The sequence below is a fragment of the Hyperolius riggenbachi genome, chromosome 12, assembly GCF_040937935.1.
Source record: "Hyperolius riggenbachi isolate aHypRig1 chromosome 12, aHypRig1.pri, whole genome shotgun sequence".
NCBI lineage: Eukaryota > Metazoa > Chordata > Amphibia > Anura > Hyperoliidae > Hyperolius > Hyperolius riggenbachi.
In genome coordinates this window covers 77,635,843-77,656,082 of record NC_090657.1, presented here as the reverse complement: position 1 = coordinate 77,656,082, position 20,240 = coordinate 77,635,843, and the positions used below count along the sequence as shown (strand labels likewise).

The following is a 20,240-nucleotide window of genomic DNA, read 5'->3' as shown; positions in this document are numbered from 1 at the left end:
ATTTGAATGTTACAACAGAGCTGTGTTGAAAACTTTTGGCATCAAAGTGAAATAGTAAAGATGGAAACCAGCAGAAATACGGTATCATTTTCTTTTTTCCATATCACGTCTCCTAAATCTGACAGTGAACACTAAAAACAATAGGACAGGTAAGATAAAAAAAGTAATTTCTTATTGAACGAGTTAAAGGGAATCTTAAAGCTAATGGGAACCGAAATTTAAATAAAAAAGTCAGATACTCACCGAAGGAGAAGGAGGCTCTGGGTCCCATAGAGCATTCCCTCTCCTCTCCCGGTCCCCGCTGTTGCGCTGGCTCCCCCGTAGCAGTATTCGACCGTTTCGGTCAAATACAGTTGTTTCCCCGCCGAAGGGAGGCTTTGGAAATTCTTCGGGAGCCCGAGTGCTCCCGAAGACGGGCTGCTGTACACTGCGCACGCGGAGCGACCTCTATGAGGCACTCGCGCATGCGCAGTGTGAAGCCGCCTGTCTTTGGGAGGACTCGGCTCCCAAACTCCACCTGGCGGGGGATTTGAACGGGGGAGCCAGCGCAGCATCGGGGGCACCGGGAGAGGAGAGGGAAGACTCATTAGGACCCGAGCCTTCAACCTCCTTAGGTGAGTATCTGACTATTTTTTATTTAAATATGGATTCCCATTAGTTTTACGTGATATAAGATGTAATGAATTGTATGTGTAGTACAGCGATGAAATAGAACATAAATAGCAAAGATATGAGTCTCATATTGTTTCCAGTAAAGGTAGAGTTAAGAGACTTCACTTGTTTTATGCAAAAGAGCTTCTCTGAGCTCTCCGACTAATTTAGTCAGAGAGTAGTGCTATTTTCTGAAGCACTTACACATCAAAGAAACAGTGAAAGAAAACTTCAGATAAGATTTGACTGCAGCGAAGTTTAAAGCGTCATTAGCTCTGTTTTTTAAACTATAAAACAAAGCAGAGTATCTTTTGTAGATTTTAAATATGACATAATTATGCAATGTTATAAAAAAAAGCTATATATGTGAAAATAAAAATGAGACTATTTACTTTGCTACTAATGTTCTAGTAATTATCCCTACAACACATACACTTTATTATAATGGTTTTTTTCTCACTTCAGTGCCACTTTAATGTGGCGTTTCACCCACTTTAATGAAGTCCACAATAATAAAGCACTTATTGGGGCCACAACAACAAAGAGGAAACTAATGGGAGGGGTCACAATTTTAAGGGCTCTTTCACACTACAGGCAGCAGAGAAAAGGCAAAACGCTGCGTTTTGGCTGCTGGCGTTTTCAAGGCGTTTTAACGCCCATACATTAGTATCAATTGTAATGAGAAACGCCGCGGTAGGCCCAGAAAAAGCGCCTGGGAGCGTTGAAACGCAACGCTCCAAAACGCGGCGTTGGACTTTCCTTTTACCTAGGAAAACGCCAACTTCGGCCGTGGCGTTAAAACGCCGAAAAAGCCCTCTGGTGTGAAAGGACCCTAAGGGAGAACTTGAAAGCTTGCTGGTCCATCCATTGATGTATGAGAACGAATTGACAGCAATAACAAGGCTATCAGCTCTATTTCTTCCCCTTTAATTGCTAAATTCTAAAATCTCGATTAATTATAGCCCACACACCTCTCCTGTTCTCCCTTCCCATGCTATGTGCTGTTTATACACTGCAGAGCACCACAGGTAACACAGAAAAATGAAACTGTAAAGTGTGTACAAACCTAAAGAGATGACTAACAATTACACAAAATGCACTAAAAGTGACCAGGAACCCAGTCAAGACGTCTTCAAGGCACAGGCACTACAGGCGACAAAAGACCACGTTTGTGTGAGGTATACCCAAAGCCACGGATTGTATAGTAGTCAATCACACAGCTGCAGAAGCGCAGATCATGACTGGAACTTTTCCTGCTTCCCGCCCAGGCTCGAGACCGAGTCAGCCTCAGCGGGGCCCTCTGACAGCTGTGAGGCTGCCTACTGAGATGCCAGAGGGAATCTGTTGCTCTGCTGGATACAACTGGCCTGAACTAACTAGTGGGAGGACTTACAGGCAGCTGTATAGTCAGCCCCGTTCAGAGAAGCGGTGGGCGGAGCTTATGTGGGCGTGTTGTAATCCTGTCATGGTCAGCTTACATCTTAGGTATCTATTTTCATATCATCTTTTTATTATTTTGGAATATATGATTTCTGCTGGTTTGGGTAATCACTGATGTAGTAGGGCCTGTGGTGATCCTGTCATGGAAAGCAGACTTGTTCTCAGGTATGTATTTTGGAAGATGTGGTTCAGGGCAGGTGCTTTGGCTAATCACTGATGTAGTGTGACAAAGGCAGGAGAATAGGGTCTGTTCTTTGCAGTTACTACTAGCCAATTTTTATATTACATAAAATGAGCCTACTTGTTTTATTTGTGTTTAGATGTGTAAACCTAGTTATAAAGCTAGCCATACATAAGTGGATTATGGCCCAGTATACCTACCTCAGTGATCTCTATCGAATTGGAATTTGATCAGAGGGATCGATTCCTACCAAACATGACTAGCTCAATTTTGACAGATTTCAGCAGAAATCTGATCATGAATCGATCTAACTGCAAGAATTGTATAGCTGAATGCAGTTTAACAATATGACCTACCGCCGAAATTGAGATCAGACTTTTGATCGATTAGCTGCACAAAATCAATTGAAAATCAGTCAGATATGATGAAGCAATAGATTACCGGCGGATTCAAAGTGATTGAATCTGCCAGAGATCGGTCAGAAAAATTGATGCGTGTATGGCCAAGCTCAAAGAAGCGAGGAACAAACTAAATTGCAGCATCTTTAGTCAGAACTGAGGAGTCGGAGCAATTTTGGGTACCTGGAGTCGGAGGTTTAATAAACTGAGGAGTCAGATGATTTTTGTACCGACTCCAAAGCCCTGTTTTATTTTATTCTCGACTTTTTAAAACCTGATCACTAATTTTGGGTGATCAGATTTTGTATGGGACCAATCAGTGCTTTAACAAAAATGTAATTTTTTGTAGAAAAAAAAAACTGTTTTCTGAGCATCACCAGATTTATTTAAAAAAAACAAAACACACACACATCAGAAATCTAGGAAATTGTGTAATGGAATTTCAGGCAGCATGTGTTTGTTGTTGCTTTTTTTTTTTTTAGGTAGGGCTCACGCTTGCCAAAAATCACGTGCGTTTTTCACAATGCGAAACCGCACATAATGCTTCCCAATGCATAATTGTAGTGCAGTTGGAGCAATGTACGTTTTCCTGCTGCAGGAAAAAAAAATATTAACAGTTCTGATTTTTGCGCATCGCATGTAATTCCCTATTGCCAACAGTCTCTGCTCTCAGCTTACTGTCATCTAATGTTTTTATGCAAAACCAAGTGTGCCCCCCCCCCCCCTTAAAGGATACCTTTGTCCTAAAGGAATTCTGTGATTGATGCTCTGTGAGTGTGGGGAGGCTTACCACACCTCCTGTGGTCCCGTGTCTGTCTCCGTTTAGCTGTAAAGCAGCCCTTTCCAAAGTCCTGCTCGGCGCAGTATGTCTGCGGGGGTACGTGGGCACTCCCACGAGAAGACGTACACGCTGCTTGTGCCCTCTGACCCAGGCATACTACATGCGCAGTATGTCCGCTTGGGCAACTTGTGATCATGCTTCCCGTCTACCTCCAGTCCAGTGCGCGCATGCTGCCTATGTCTTCACAGAGGAGTACGCAGGTAACCCCGCAGACATACTACGCCTGCACAGACCTCGCTGGCCCGGAGTTTGGAATGGGCCGCTTTACAGCTAAACGGAGATAGACGCCGGGACAAGGGAAGTGCGGTTAGCCTATGCGCACCTTCCCACACAGGATGTCAATTACAGAATTAATTTAGGACTAAGGTATCCTTTAATATTAACCACTTCAGTACCAACAGTCTCTGGCCCATTAACCTCCCTGGCGTTCTGATAATGCACAGGCGCACGGCTGCGCATGGTTTTTTACACTTAATTTTTTTTTAATCATGTAGCTAGCCTTGCGCCAGCTACATGATACCCCCCTCCCAGCGGAATCCCACCCACCCTTCCGATCGCCGCCGGCGATTATAGCCTTCAGGAGATCCCATTCTGAACGGTATCTCCGCCAGGGCTTCCCCCGTCGCCATAGCGACGGCCGGAATGACGTCGTCGACGTCAACGATGTTGTGACGTCATAGGGAGTCCCGATCCACCCCTCAGCGCTGCCTGGCACTGATTGGCCAGGCAGCGCACGGGGTCTGGGGCGCTCGTTACGCGGCGGATAGCGGCGCATCGGCGGCGAGCGGCTACAACACGCAGCAAGCAAAGTGCTTGCTGCGTGTTTTAAAAAAAAATTATTAAAGCGGCACCCTCCTGCGTCTCTGGATGAGCTCAGCTCGTCCAGAACGCTCAGAAGGTTAACAACCAGAAACTGCTGGTACCAAAAAAAAGGGTTCACTGCCATCATGCCGCATGACCCGTCGCTCTCGCAATTAGTGCCACTCTCCTGTCGCGGCAGCCCACTCATTCTGTTGTTGCTATGACAGCAGAGCTGCGTGAGATGGTCAAGGGCTGATTTTATTGGCTCTTGACCCTGTGATCACTGTGAGCCAGTGATTGATTAGGCCACTAGCTGCTCTGTTTTCATACAACACGATCTGAATAATCTGATCCATAACATGATCATTCACTAAAAATTGTATCATGAATGGGCTCTTTTAAGCTTTGTTCACACTTGTCAGTGTGAGTGTATTTTACTTATTCTCATGCCTAAAAAGAGATGTGTTTCTTACAATAATTTAAGATGTGCAATGTCCGGGAAAAAAAACTAGCAATGTTGCCTTTTTTTATTTTTAAATGCCAGCTCCGAGACACCTTTGGTGTGAATGAGCCTATTAACATGGGCTGTTAGTGCTAATGTGTTTCTGCCTTCTAGAAAGATGAAAAACACAGTTCCCATTTATTAATCTAAGTCCCTGTGTGAATGACCACAGGTGTGTATTAGACGGCGCCGCCATTCACAAAAAACGATACTTACACATCCACACATTACTTCCTTTTTTTTCATTAAAAGGCATTTGTTTAACATCTAAAATGAATCCCTTACCTCTCACACTCCCCAATAGTTACCCCAAAAACTTTTTGTAAAGAAAAAAAAATTACAATGAAAAAAAAAATTACATAGTTAGGGACTGAACTTTTTTAATATGTATGTCAAGAGGGTAGATTACAGTTACTTTATAAATGATGGGCTTGTAATTAGGGATGGCCGTTAAAACAAAAAAATGCACTTTTAGTTCGCAAAAAAAAAATATTGGCGCCATACATTGTACTAGGGAAAAATTTTAAACGTTACAATAACCGGGACACATGGGCAAATAAAATGTGTTGGTTTTAATTACGGTAGCATGTATTATTTTAAAACTATAATGGCTGAAAGCTGAGAAATGATGATTTTTTTTCCCAATTTTTTTCTTATTTTTCCTGTTAAAATGCAGTTAGAATAAAATAATTCTTAGCAAAAAGTACCAAACAAAGAAAGTCTAATTGGTGGTGAAAAAAAGATGTAGATTGTTTCGTTGTGATAAGTAGTTATAAAGTTATAGGCAAATAAATTGAAGGAGCGCTGACAGGTTAAAATTGCTTTTAAGGGGAAAACCCTTGGAGGTGAAATGGGTAAAGAAGGCAAACTTTTGTTTTGCACAAAAAAAAAATATAGATACTTACCTAAGTAGAAATTAGTTTCTCAATGGTCCAGAGGCTTACTGATCCATCCACAAGCCTAGCATTGCTGCGCAGGTCCCTCTGTACATACCTGACAAGAGACTGCAGGTTTTGCACTTGTGGCTGTGCTCCCATCCGTGCACAAGCGTGGCCATACTATGCAGCCAGGCATGGGCAGTAAGCCAAAGCCACTCGTCCCTGAGCGGCTTTGTTTACGGTACAGGCACAGCCATGCATGCGCAGTGCAGCCACACTTGTACATGAAGGGGAGCTAGCCGTAAACTAGAGAGGGTCCGGGACAGCGATAGTGGGGTTGCAGAGGACAGGGCTGAGGAGTCGGAGCAGTTTTAGGTACCTGGAGTAGGTGGTTTCATAAACTGAGGAGTCGGATGATTTTTGTACCGACTCCACCACAAAGGATATGGAAAGACTCTACCTCGGTAAGTATGTAACTTTTTTTTTTCATGTTACATGTTTTTTCAATGTATACATACCTGCATTATATTTTATATTTTATGTTGTTTGGAATAGTAAAGGTTTCTATTTGATAAGCAAATACTCAAATTGTGCTGCTTGTGTCAAAATGTAAAAATCAGTTACCTGCTCCATAGGCTCGGCTTAGCTGATCCAACAGACCTTTTTGTTGACCCTTGCCATAAATGCAGTTTGATCAGGGAGATTATAATGGAGCACATTGATTCTTTGGCTTTTTTATATTTGCTGAAATGGTGCAAATTGGAAATAAGTGAAATATTTTATATTATGGGATTTCATACATATATATATTTATGTAGAAAGAGGTTTAATTGATCTCTGTGTCGCCTCCCTGAGGCCCTTGCGTGTTATATCTATGCTCCAGTGGCCCAAGCACTTGGCATATTGGTTTGACAGTGACCTTTGGAAAGAGAGCTTGTGACCTTTGCTGTAGTAGCCAGAGGCAGAGAAGGCTTCAGAGAATAACGTGACCCCCTAACTCAGCAATAATGTTACACTATGATTACAGTGTAGACATGGGGTCACACACTTACCACTTCTCTATAGCATGCCAGAATCTGTGTATTACGAGGAGTTCGCTGCTCTGGCCAAAACACAAGATCTGCTGCCAGCTTTACAAAGGGGATACCTGAAGTCTGTGTCATAGTTAGTTTTCAAAGAACAGGGAGGTCTCAATCACTGTATGCCAGTTTAACATAGAAATCTCTGGGGGGGAACAATGAGAACAGTGGTAATTGTGCTCCATGTGGCACCTGCTTATATCTTGTTAAACCGTTAATGCAAACAGAGCTGTTTCTTCCAAAATAATTCAGACTGCAGGTCATATTATCATAAGCCTTTACTTAAAGAGACTCCGTAACAAAAATTGCATCCTGTTTTTTATCATCCTACAAGTTCCAAAAGCTATTCTAATGTGTTCTGGCTTACTGCAGCACGTTCTACTATCACCATCTCTGTAATAAATCAACTTATCTCTCTCTTGTCAGACTTGTCAGGCCTGTGTCTGGAAGGCTGCCAAGTTCTTCAGTGTTGTGGTTCTGTGATCCATCTCCCCCCTCCAGGCCCCTCTCTGCACACTGCCTGTGTATTATTTAGATTAGTGCAGCTTCTCTCTGTTCTCTTATCTTTTACAAGCTGGATAAATCCTCCTCTGAGCTGGCTGGGCTTTCACATACTGAGGAATTACATACAGGCAGAGCTGTCTGCACTCTGCAGGAAGAAATAGCCTGACACTTCAGTGGAAGATAGCTGCAGGGGGAAAGAAACACACAAATGATCTCTTGAGATTCAAAAGGATGGCTGTATACAGCCTGCTTGTGTATGGATGTATTTTCTATGTGTGGACATACTGTACATCAATCTACTTCCTGTTTTGGTGGCCATTTTGTTTGTTTATAAACAAACTTTTTAAAACTGTTTTTAACCACTTTTAATGCGGCGAGGAGTGGCGAAATTGTGACAGAGGGTAATAGGAGATGTCCCCTAACGCACTGGTATGTTTACTTTTGTGCGATTTTAACAATACAGATTCTCTTTAAAGGACTACTATAGGGGGGGTATGTAGAAAAAGAGTTGAACTTACCTGGGGTTTCTAATTGGTCCCCTGCAGACATCCTGTGCCCGCGCAGCCATTCACCGATGCTCCGGCCCCGCCTCCGGTTCTCTTCTGGAGTTTCCGACTTTAATGTCGGAAAACCACTGTGCCTGTGCGGCCGTGTCCTCGCTCCCTCTGACGTCACCAGGACCGTAGTGTGGAGGCGCAGACCGTACTGGGCCGCGCAGGCACAGTGGTTTTCCGACATCAAAGTTGGAAATTCCAACCACCAAAAAAAGAGCATCTTAGCGCTTGTCGGCAGCTTACGCAGGCGCACTAGCACTATCCCGCTCAGCTTTCTTCAGAGAAAGTCGGGCAGGATCGGGTTCGCGCTACTGGACAGGTGCAAGCTGACTGCACAGTGGCACATACCCGATCGGGCTTGGCTATTTCCACCGGAACACAAGTGGAACAGTTGTAGTGTGAATGTGCAGGGAGGCCACTCTTCGGGGGTCCCAGTGCTGGAACAGGCTAAAGTGTGAGGACGCCTCTTTAGGATCCAGAGGTTGCCCCCTCCCGAGGCAAGTATTTAATTGTGACCTTCGCAAACCTCACAGGTTTGCTTTAAAGAGACACTGTAGTGACATATAGTAGAATGCATTAAATTATTAAAGAGACTCTGTACCAAAAATTACAATGTTTTTTCTACCATCCTAAAAGTTCCTAAAGCTGTTCTAATGTGCTCTGCCTTACAGCAGCACTTTCTACTATCACTGTCTCTGTAATAAATCAATGTATCTTTCCCCTGTCAGACTTGTCGGCCTGTGTCTGGAAGGCTGCCAACTCTTCCTGGTCTGTTTATGCACAGTCTCCAGGCCCCTCTATGCACACTCCAGTGTGTGTGTATTTACATAAGCCAGCAGCGTCTCTGCTATCTTATCAGTGATAGAAGAGAGCTGGATAAAAATCCTCCTCTGTTAGGCTGTGAAAGTAGCTGGCTGACACATACTGAGGAATTACAAACACATGCACAGGCAGAGCTGTCTGCAGGAAGCCTGTAATGTTCAGTGCATGAGAGAAGCAGGGGACAGAAGGTAAACACACAAATGACCTTTTGAGATTCAAAAGGAAAGCTGTATACAGCCTGCTTGTGTATGGATGTATTTTCTATGTGTGGACATACTGTACATCAATCTACTTCCTGTTTTGGTGGCCATTTTGTTTGTTTATAAACAAACTTTTTAAAACTGTTTTTGACTACTTTTAATGCAGCGGGGAGCGGCGAAATTGTGACAGAGGGTAATAGGAGATGTCCCCTAACACACTGGTATGTTTACTTTTGTGCGGTTTTAACAATACAGATTCTCTTTAAGGATACCCACTTTTACAGTAATTTTCCTGGTTTCAGCATCAGAAACACTTGCTATATCTATATACAGTATAGCTGTATATTGGTAAGGCTTAAAGAGAGTCTGAAGCCATAATTAAAATGGCTTTTTTGCTTAAATATAGCAGGGGCATGTGTGCCCCTGATAAAACGCCGCTATCCCGCGGCTAAACGAGGGTCCTTTCCCCTCCAAATCCCCCCTGTGCTGCCCGGGGAGCGCTTCCGTGTGAGGCGGGGCTATGAGCTGCAGCCCTGCCTCACACGCGTCTATCAGTCTTCCTTCACTGAGAGGGGCGGGGGAGAGGCGGAGATCAGCCGCTGATAGACGCGTGTGAGGCAGGGCTGCAGCTCATAGCCTTGCCTCACACGGAAGCGCACAGGGGTAGCAAAATCTACTACCAAGTTGGTCGTGATTTTGCAGGGGGGATTTGGAGGGGAAAGGACCCTCGTTCAGCCACGGGATATCGGCGTTTTAGCAGGGGCACACATGCCCCTGCTATATATAAGCAAAAAAGCCATTTTTATTATGGCTTCAGACTCTCTTTAATAAATATGCAGAATTCAACCCCCCAGAACATTCTGGGAGACCAGGAATATTTTCTACTGGCTTTATAACTCAGAACATTCCACATAAATCACCTGCCAGCAGTAAAGATGTAACCTGTGATAAATTTCAGGAAGTAAATCAGACAAGGGAAAGATTTTACAATGGCTCACAGCAATCAAGGGGTCAGTAGCGGAAATGGCAAGAGCCAGCAGGGTGGATAGTGGGGTGATTGAAATCTACGCCATTGCAGGAATAACAAGACATAAACAGGGTGTAGATTTCAATTATCAAGGTCCTGAAGAGGTTAAAGCGTCTGTCTGCTTTTACTCTTCCACACTTTAGACGTCCGACACACTCTTAACATGTATCTATAATATAATATAATGTTTTATAGGTTGCTGGAAATACATCTGTGTTAACTGAAAAGCAGTCAAGTGAACGCTGTTATGTCTGGTTTGCGTTGATAGACTGTCAGGCTTCCTCTCACAGTCCCTGTAAAGCTTACTGCTGGAAACACTTCTACTTGCTGTCATCCAGAATCATCCCCTCCCATTCACCCCATTGGAAAAAAGGTATAAGTTTGGCCATGGTCCCCCCACTTTTTGATTAGGAAGGGTGGAGGGCTGCAGGTCAGCAATAGCCACTCCCTCTTTTGATTGGAAATGGTGGTGAATGGCAGCTCTGTCATGGCCCCTCCCACTTTCTGATTGGTAATGCTGGTGAGTGGCAGCTCTGTCATGACCCCTCCCACTTTCTAGTTGTAAAGGGTAGTGAAATGCAGCTCTTTCATGACCCCTCCCACTTTCTGATTGGGAAGGCTTGTAAGTGGTTGTTATGTCATATGGCCCATCCCACTTTGTGATTGAGAAGGGTGGTCAATGGCAGCTCTGTCATGGCCCCTCTCACTTTCTGATTGGTAATGCTGGTGGGTGGCAGCTCTGTCATGGCCCCTCCCACTTTCTAATTGGAAAGGGTGGTGAAATGCAGCTGTGTCATGACCCCTCCCACTTTCTGATTGGGAAGGCTTGTAAGTGGTAGTTCTGTCATGGCCCTTCCCACTTTGTGATTGAGAAGGGTGGTGAATGGCAGCTCTGTCATGGTCCCTCTCACTTTGTGATTGGGGAAGACTGGTGGGTGACAGCTCAGCCATGGCCCTCACACTTTCTTTGGGAATGGTGGTCAGAACAGCGGCACTACATCAAATAAATGTGACATTTCTCTTGAAGTAACAAAAACATGCTTATCCCATAATGTTTCCAATGTTGTTTCTTCCCTATAGATGATATCTGGTATCTAAATAGGAAATGCCATGCACAAACATTCCCCATGATTCCCAAAAGAAGTTAGAAGAAGAAGAAGGTGGGTCGCATAGGATAAGAGAAGACACATATATAGAAATCTATGCATTCAAGTGTGAGGATATAATGAGGATATAATGAAATGATGATAGTCCTCCCAATTTATGTGGCCGGAGGTGCCCTTTTTATGTGTATTCGTGGTTAGACTTGAATGTAATCGTGCCAATGTGTGCGGTGGGCTCTGTGTTTTCTCAGAATGTATAAAAGTAGCTGTCAGCTAAACTGGCCAAGCACAAAGTGGATGACTACTCAGTAAATGGTCATCTTGCCGCTTCTATTCCATCAGGCATTGTGTTCCTTGCCTTCGCTATTCTCAGTCTGTCTTGCTTATCTCCCCTGGGAGCCGTGAAATGAAACGAGAGGAGATCCTCTGTGAGCGGCTTTTTTTGCCTAGCCCATTAATTCACCCTAATGTTCTTCGATTCATGTATTTTATGCTGTATTTTTTGATTGCTTTTGTTTTTAATTGTGCCCGCCTAAGAAGAAATCCTTCACAAATGAGCCCGCTGGCAATTTAAGAAGAGGGACTTAAAAGGACCATAGACCCTGAGAAATGATTAACCGTTTTCAAGCCGCCATGCCCACAGTGCTGTGCCCAGCTTGTGTGCTGCCCAGTCTTGTGTGTGCAGGTTCTGAGTGTGGGGTACATAGGATTTATCTGCTGCCATCAGACACTAGCACTCTGGCCCTCAGAACTTGGCTGTACGGCTCTTGGTCTTTCATAATGCATGTGATTTTTGATTGCAAGAAGGTGTCGGTGCTGTTGATTTTGGTACTATCACTAAGGAAAACAATAGATGTGTGAATGATGTGTTTTTGTTATACTGTTTAACAGTATGCTATTGCAGCATGTTTGTGGTGTAGCCAGTATCAGCAGAGTAGAAGGCTCATCTAATGTAAGGGCTGGTTCACACAGGTGACTGGCAGCGGCTTGTTTAGCCAGTGCTGAACGCTTTACTGCTACTGAGCTCCTAGGTGATTACAGGACTACACAAACGCAGCCAAAGCTGGACGCAACATGTAGCGTTCAAGACGAGACAACGGGATCTATCGCTATGTTTACACGAATGACACCAACTGCTGTCACCATTGTTTAAAGGAAATCTGAGGCGTCGGATTAAAAAGATGTGTTACTTACCCGGGGCTTCCTCCAGTCCCATTAGCACGGATGTGCCCCTCGATGTCCTCCCGAGTGCCTCCGTTCAGCTGCAATCACTCCCGGTAATCTGGCTCAGTCGTGCCAGTCGGCTCTTCTGAGTATGCGTGGTCTAAAATCTTTTTAATCCGACGTCTCAGGTACACTTTAAAAACGATTCAGTTCATTTGAGTAGAACAGCAGTAGATCCCTTTTAAACAAGGCTGGTGTAAACGCTGAATTTACCCCCCTTGTGAACCAACCCTAAGGAGTAGTTCACAGGGGAAGTACAAATTGTGATTTTGCGGCATGAAATTTTGCGTTTTTACCGCGATTCCCATTCAATAGAACGAAAATCACAACACAATTGCCCCCAAAATGCAGCAGCGAGTTTGGGATTTATGCAAATCGCAAACGCTGCAGTGAATATGATCCTATAGGGATACATTAGTCACAGCTCTTTGCTGATTGCCGGTGATCAGGAAAGTGCTGAAAAGCTCCCGAGTGTGAACCAGCCCCCATTGAAATTGCATGACAGCAGAAACTACATGCAAAATTCTCTGGCTACAATAATATAATGGTAGTGGGTTCAGATGACAACAGCCAATAAAGTGCTTCCTGTAGCTAACAGCCAATAAAGTGCTTCCTGTAGCTAACAGCCAATAAAGTGCTTCCTGTAGCTAGAAAAATTATAACCGCTATATTACATTTGGGGTTCAATCTGCCCTTCTCTGGGGCTTATATGAACCTAGAGCTGGACAGTGTTCCTAATTATTGCCTCATATAATCACTATATTTGACTAAAGCAAAGATAAGTTTATAACTGGATTACTTTTAGCATAGATAGTTGGTGCTTGATCTGCCAAGATGCAGCAAACACTACTTGCCCAGTCCTGTAAATCACTTTGAGGAGGAACAGAGGCGCCAATACAGCATAAAATAATTTGAAACCGTTTAAAATTGGGAGGTGGGGGGGGGTTAATGGTGGACTTACCTCCCCACAAAGAAAGACACAATAATGTGTAATACACAAATTACATTTATTTCTTACTCCAAAAGATCTGCAACGCGTTTCGCGGGTCTCACGCTCGCTTCCTTAAAAATACAAGAAGAAGCAACTCTAAGAGTGTCTATATGTGGTATAGCGCCTGTAATCGGTTACAGTCTTGTATATCGCTAGCTTAATATCATCATTGCCAGAACTTCAGGGGTACCAGTGAGTTAAATTGGGAGGGGAGGGCCCTGTATAGTGTTAGGAAGTTTGGGAAGAAGAGGGTCACTAACCTTAGAAATTGTTATTGGCACACCATTTTTGTTTTCTCAAGTTGTGATAGATTTTTCATGTCGCATGTTGGACATGGTTCAGTTTTTCAGAAACAGGTGCTCTTTTTCAAAATTGTATGTGTGTTTGTAACATACACAAAGAGCATTTAAAGGAATTGGTGCTAAAAAAAAAAAGCCAGATACTTACCTAAGGAGAGGGAAGACTCTGGCTCCTATAGAGCCTTCCTGGTCCCCTCCATCAAGCACTGGCTGTCCCGTTTGAATCCTTCGCTGCGGTAGACTTTGGAAGTCTTCGGGAACTGAGTCCTACCGAAGACAGGCGGCTCCATGCGGCGCACGCGCGAGAGAGGCATTCACGCGTGCGCAGTCTGTAGCGGCCCGTCTTTGGGAGCACTCGGTCTCCCGAAGACTTCCGAAGCCTCTCTTCAGCGGCAGAGACAGCAGTATTTGACCAAATTGGTTAAATATTGCTACGTGGAGCCAGCGCTGGAAAGGGGACCAGGAGAGGAGCGGGAAGGCTCTATAGGACCCAGAGCCTTCCCTCTCCTTAGGTAAGTATCTGCCTTATTTTTTTTTAGGACCGATTGCCATTGACTTTAATTGTGCTCCTATGTTTGCCATTGACTTTAATTGTGCTCTTGTTTTTGCCATTGACTTTAATTGTGCTCCTGTTTGTATCACTTCACTAAGCACTTCTGAAAGCTGAAGTTTTATTTAAAGCTGCTGCAATTTATCTTAACTTTAATTGCAAGCAATTGGCATAAATTGGAATGTCATTGCTAGCGAGCCGTTTGTTAACTCCGTGTAACACAGAGAGCCACGTCCTAGCTAAAGTGTAATCTATCTTATTACACTGTCTAATCTGTCTTAACTAGGAGGTGGAGAACATAGGAAAACGGATTGTGGGGATCTTTCAGGACACATTTCATTGATCAGTAGAAGAATAGGTAACAGGGCTGTGTAGTAGCCTGAGCTGGTGAGAGAGGCCTTCAGTGTCTGGAGGATTATCGGGCTGCTGCAAGGATGGGATCAGTTAAAGTTTAACTCTCTGCAGGAAGCAAGCCCAGCAGGGGGCAGAATACTAGACAAAAAACTGTAGCTCTCTCCTCTCTCCAAGCTAACAGGTCCTTAGTGATGAATGATTTCTCTGTCACCCATAAAGATTTATAGCAATCACACATTGAAGCTTGAGACTGGTACAAGGTATAGATTAAAGAGGATCTGTCATCTACGAAAGGACTCGTGGGTATTTAGCGGTTTACTGCTACTAAATGGAGTAACATATTAATGCAGTCTGTCGCAGTTACAGCTTGACTGTAAGCATAAAGTAAATGTAAAAATAATATAAAAGAACTTGATGTAATCGTTTTACTGTTCACTCCTCACTCTGGAAATACTGAGAGGTCAGAAGCCGCTGGGCTGCTGTTTGTAGAGTTGTCTGGAGTTTTAAGGACATCTGATCATTCTGAAACGTGAGAGGAATGCGTAGGCTGCAATTTTTAGTCTTCTTTTATTTATGCGTATTTTCTTAAAATGGTGAATAGGAAGCTGTCTGGAAATGGCTCTAAGGGCTGGGATGCACTAGAAGTGTCAGGAAAGCAATGGGCCAGGCAAGATGGTGGCTTAGTGGTTAGCGCTATCGTCTTGCAGCACTGGGTCCCCGGTTCGTATCCCAGCCAGGGCACTATCTGCGGGGAGTTTGTATGTTACCCCATATCAACGTGGGTTTCCTATGGGCACTACAGTTTCTTCCCACCTCCTAAAAACTTACAGATAAGTTAATTGGCTTCCCCCTAAATTGGCCCTAGACTGCAATACATACACTACACAATATAGACATAAGACTATGGCAGGGATTAGATTGTGAGCCCCTCTGAGGGACAGATAAGTGACAAGGCAATATACTCTGTACATTGTTGCAGAAGATGTCAGCACTATATAAATACTAAATAATAATGGTACCAGTGCAGAATTTGCGATCGCATCAGTGGCTACAGTAGCCAAATCGTGATCACTCTATGGTGCCGTGTTGAAACCGTGGGTCCAAGCCCTTAGGCTCCTTTCACGCCATGTCCGTTGTATTGCGGCTCAACTTTTTCTATTGCATTGGAGATAAGCATTGAAAATTGTTACAGAAATAGTTCACTTTAGCAGTCAGCACTATCAGAGGGCGCAGAGATATCTGGGGGACCTGAGGCCATACGCAATTACTTTTTTCTCCTGAGTTTTCTCCCAAGTTATATTTTCAAACTTGTCAATAAAAAGCTTTTTAAACCACCGGCAAGCAAGAACATACCGGTACTTAAAATAATTTTGATAGTACTTTTCCACCTGCTTTTTGGTACTTTTTCATTTGACAAGTCCTAAAAAGTTATTCTAAGTAAAAGTGGAAAAATTAACTCCTAGGAGAAAACTCAAGAGAAAAAGTGGATTGCATATGGGCCCAGGTGTGAGGTGTCAGTAATAAAGTGAATACACACAGAGAAGGGTTACTAATGTCAAGCAACCACTTGGAAGGATTTTGGTGGACACAGTGAATGAGATAACATATTTATTGAATGGTACCTGTAGCGTGGCAAAAGAAAAGTGCTACATACTTGAGAAAAGGGAAGGTTCTGGATCCCATCTTTGTCCCCTCATTCCACTGCTGGGTCCCCCATTGCAAGTGTGATAACTGCTATCACAGCAGTTATCACGCGAGCTGCCGCGCGCAAAGGATAACGCGCAAACAGTGTTGCTTTGCGTGATAAGCGAAAGTGTGCGCGTGATTACGTGCGCTTTTCACGTGAAGTAACGTTGTTCGTGCGCTAACCTTTGTGCGCGGCAGCTCGCGAGATAACTGCTGTGATAGCAGTTATCACACTTTAGTGCAACGAGCCCAATGTTGGCAGATTGTTACCAGCATTTAAAGGGAATTTCGGTTTGTGTTAATAAATATTCAGTTTTTTAGTTAAGTTCTTTATCTTGCAAGAACTAACAACAAACATCATTTCTTTCGTTTGGTTACTTGACTTTTATAGGGAAACTGAAATGAGAGGGATATGAAGGCTGACATATTTATTTGATTTTAAACAATACCAGTTGCCTGGCTGCCCTGTTGATGATCCGCCTCTAATACTTTTAGCCATAAACCCTGAAGAAGCATGCAGCAGATCAGGTGTTCCTGACAAAAATCTGACAAGATTAGCTGCATGCTTGTTTCTGTCGTGATTCAGACACTGTTGCAGCCAAAGAGATCTGCTTGGGGCTGCCCGGCAACTGGTATTGTTTAAAAGAAAGTCAATATGGCAGCCTCAGCGTTATGCTTGCTTTGGGTTCCCTTTAAAGGGGAACTGAAGAGAGAGGTATATGGAGGCTGTCATGTTTATTTCCTTTTAATCAATACCAGTTGCCTGGCAGCCCTGCTGGTCTATTTCTCTGCAGTAGTATCTGATTAAAACCAGAAACAAGCATGCAGCTAGTCTTGTCAGATCAGACTTATAAGTCTGAACCACTGAAACACCTGATCTGCTGCATGCTTGTTCAGGGGCTATGGCTAATAGTATTAGAGGCAGAGGATCAGCAGGGCTGCAAGGCAACTGGTATTGTCTAAAAGGAAATAAACATGACAGCCTCCATATACCTCTCTCTTCAGTTGTCCTTTAAAGGAACCCAGAGACATCTGCGTAAAAAGATTTGATAATTATCCAGGGCTTCCTCCAGCCCCATGATAACCGATGCGTCTCACACTGTCCTCCCGAGTGCCTCCGTTCAGCCGTGATCACCCCTAGTAGGCTGGCTCAGTGGGACCAGTCGGCTTTTCCGTGCATGCGCAAAAGATACATGATGCCAGATACATGTGCTTACCGGTTGCTTGAGCAACTGGCCTAAAAAGCACAAACCTCCCCCCTAAATACTTACCGAGTCTCCAGCGATGAGTAGCAGCTTTCCTGCAGCACCTTGCGGGCTCCTTGCTGCTTTCTCCCTTCCCCTGTGCACGTACGCCGGCGTGTCACCTGACCCGCAGCGGGTCAGGTGATACGCCGACTTGCGTGCATGGATGTCAGAAGCCCCTGGTAGCACACTAGCCGGTGCAGGAAGGCTGCTACACATCGCTGAAGTAATCATTCAAAAAACATGCCAAATGCAAAATCCTAGTTATCACTCAGGCATGGCAGTTAGTTGAGACTTTTGTTTGCCTGAGTTCCGGATAACGGGGACTTTGCTGTAGTATGTTTCTCCTATTAGCTGTTAAATTTGCAGTGGGGTTGTTGTGGCTGTACCTGCACCCTTTTTCTTTGCTTATTTTTCATAAGCTACTTTGGTTTTATGGTTTAGCCTGAACAGCGCAAGTATTTGAATTACAGTCAATATGTCATATTTGGCTGTATTGCTGAAGGAATGTATCTGTATTGCACACAAAGCATGGCGTATACAGGTCATCGCAGGGGTTAATCATTGCCTCACTCCTTTCTGCAGCTAAATGACCACCGTTAATTCTCGGCTCTATTTGATATCGCGCTGAGTGCATAACCTTCATTTTTCTGTCCCTGGAGCCTCATGTATCAAACAGCGAGAACTGTCTTCCTAATTCAGAGTTATAGAGGTGCTCCGAGCCCCTAGGGAAGACAGTAGCGGAGGGCAGGGAGGTTGCATTTCACCGCCGCTCTTGACTTATCTGCGGGCAGGCCAGATCAGACAGCAGCAGGATTGCTGTTATTTGTGAACTGCTGGAGAAAGGTGGAGTCTTGCTTGTTCCTTACAGCGGACAATGACTTTAAATGATTCCGTAACTAAGTCAAAGTGAATGGAGTGTTAGCGGAATGAACTGGTATACAGGTGAAAACAGCAGCAATGTATTACTGTGTCTTGTGCTTGTTTGTTACTGATTAATGTTTATATTTGTTCCAGCTTTTCTTGCAATTCACTTCAGCACGGATATATAGGAAGGTAAGAAACTTTTTTTTAATTTAAAACAGAAGAAAAGTGAACTAATGAAAGCAGCCAATCATATACGGATAAACTACAAAAGCATAATAAACCAATTGTAAAATCGTTTAAAAAGAAGGCATGTGTTGGCGTACTTTCATGTATTCCTAGCATACATTTAGTTGGAGTATTGTTTTTTTATCCTTCAAGGTACTGTATTGACCTGGTGAAGCAGCCCTGAGCTGCAAAAAGTGTTTTCCTCTGTGTTGAGTAAAATTGTTCTAACATTTGTGCAGTCTTCATGAAGGTAGGCCAACACATACCTTCTTCTTTTTAAAGCAGATCTGAAGTCAGAACTTCCTCTTTGCTCTAAAAGATAAGCAACTTTATAATAAACTTTACAGAAAAACATTTTCTTGTTACAGCTTATAGAGTTCCTTCAGCTGCTGCATTGTAGTTACTTTCTGGTTTGCTGGGAGGGGAGCACAGAAAGAGTTAACTTCCTGTGCTTACATATTAGCTCTCAACTCGGCAGACAGCTGGGAGATCCAATTACATTAGCTCATTATTTGCTGAGAAGGGAGAATTACACAGTCTGTTCTCTATTAACACACGCAGGATGGACCAAACCCGCAAAGCCCCAAGCAGGTTCACAGCCCATCTATCCAGCTCTCTATGTTCTGGGGTGCTGACGTCAGCACAGCTCCAAGATAGTAATTGGACAGGAGAGCTCATGGGAGAGCTCTTAGCAACAGTACCTTAGCATGGCTGTTCTTGGGGCAGGTTTAGTAGAAGCTTTCTGATAATTATGCCCTCAGGATTTTCCACAGGTTTTTACTCAGTATACATATTGGCATCTGAAAGGAAACAGGCAGCACTGGCATGTACATTTAATAGAGGCTCGTGTTAATTTGGCTGTAAAGCTTGCCATCACTTTGATTATTGTTAACAATTTACAGTGTCACTTTATAGTACTGTTTCAGTAGAGAAACATTTTTTCAAATAACACGGCAGACTGATTAGCTTGATATCCAATTTCTCATTGCTGAAGATGCTGCTGTATATCGGGCTGTATATGAGAATTGTCCATTTCCTTTAAATTTCAGTAATTTTTTTCAAAGGATCTCCGTTCTGCAACATCTAAGCCCAGATTTGAGGCAAGGTGTGAGAGAACGCGGAAAAGCCGCCGCGTATGCTGACAGCAAGGCGGCTGATTCCGCGTCCAATGTGGCGGTTTGCACGCGGAAGCGTGCGTCTGGTAACATGGCAGAACGTGGAAAAGCTGCCGCATGTATTGACAGCAAGGCGGCTGGTTCCGCGTCCAGCGCGGCGGTTTGCATGCAGCAGCGTGTGTCTGGTGTGGCTGAGTCTGTTAGTTCACACAGGCGCGCTGAGAGGCAGAACTTTTATGATGGGCAAGGGGGGATCAGCTGACCAAGCCGATCAGCTGACCCCAGAGCTGGTAACTATTGGTTGATAACTTAGGGGTGGCGCCAGAGAGCACTACTCTATATATAGTTACTGCTGGCCAGTCACAAGTTGTCTGCCGTTGCGAACACTACTTGGAAGCACTCAGACCTTAGTCAGATCCAACAGGGTGTTTGAACCAGGAGGACCTGGGAATTCACACTGAGCCAGTTAACTGGTATTATTGCTCTGTTATATGTTAGACTAGTTCCAGGGTGTAGAGACCATGGACCTCACATCCAGACTAGGGAACTTGTGTTATCATTCTGTTATACATCAGACTAGTTCCAGGGTGTAGAGACCACAGACCTCACACCCAGACTAGGGAACTTGTGTTATCATTCTGTTATATGTTAGACTAGTTCCAGGGTGTAGAGACCACGGACCTCACACCCAGACTAGGGAACTT

The 20,240-nt window shown here is 44.0% G+C and overlaps 1 long non-coding RNA gene across 2 annotated transcripts in view; it reads left to right on the top strand.

Moving 5' to 3' along the window:
• The first annotated feature begins 2,083 nt into the window (after window positions 1-2,083).
• Window positions 2,084-20,240, top strand: part of LOC137542454 (uncharacterized) — a 131,734-nt gene continuing 113,577 nt past the window's right edge. Inside the window, exons 1-2 of one of the 2 annotated variants that reach the window (XR_011025438.1) lie at window positions 2,084-2,136; window positions 18,347-18,385. This is a non-coding gene — a long non-coding RNA (uncharacterized lncRNA). Of the gene's footprint in view, window positions 2,137-10,970; window positions 11,039-18,346; window positions 18,386-20,240 lie in introns of those variants that run through there. The other variant, XR_011025437.1, reaches the window with a different exon arrangement.